The sequence below is a fragment of the Brassica oleracea genome, chromosome C2 (assembly GCF_000695525.1).
Source record: "Brassica oleracea var. oleracea cultivar TO1000 chromosome C2, BOL, whole genome shotgun sequence".
Taxonomy (NCBI): Eukaryota; Viridiplantae; Streptophyta; class Magnoliopsida; order Brassicales; family Brassicaceae; genus Brassica; species Brassica oleracea.
In genome coordinates, this window is record NC_027749.1 from 5111949 (window position 1) to 5112407 (window position 459).

Below are 459 nucleotides of genomic sequence, written 5' to 3' on the forward strand. Positions count from 1 at the left end.
ACAACTGTATTATTGCATCAGTGAAATTTGCCAAACATAAACGTGATATACTGTCTCCAAGTCGGAGATATTCGTCATATGTATCTCTCGACTGACCATATGCGAGCATATGTATAGCTGCCGTACACTTTTGAAGGGGAGAAAGCCCGTACCTTCCCGCAGCATCTCTTGTTTGCTGAAAGTATGGAACTTCACTACTTAGACGCTCGACAATGCGAAGGAATAGTGGTTTGTTCATTCGAAAATGCCTCCTAAACATTTCAGGTGGGTATGTAGGATTTTCCATGAAATAGTCTTTCCATAGTTGATTGTGTCCTCGCTCTCGATCTTTCGATATAAGCTCGTTTCTTCGGGTAGTTGGTTTGACCATCAACTACTGTGTCTATGAAATTATCAACAACTTTGTCGACCATTTCATCAAAAGCTTTATCTGCTTCATCGCTTGATGAGGAAGACATT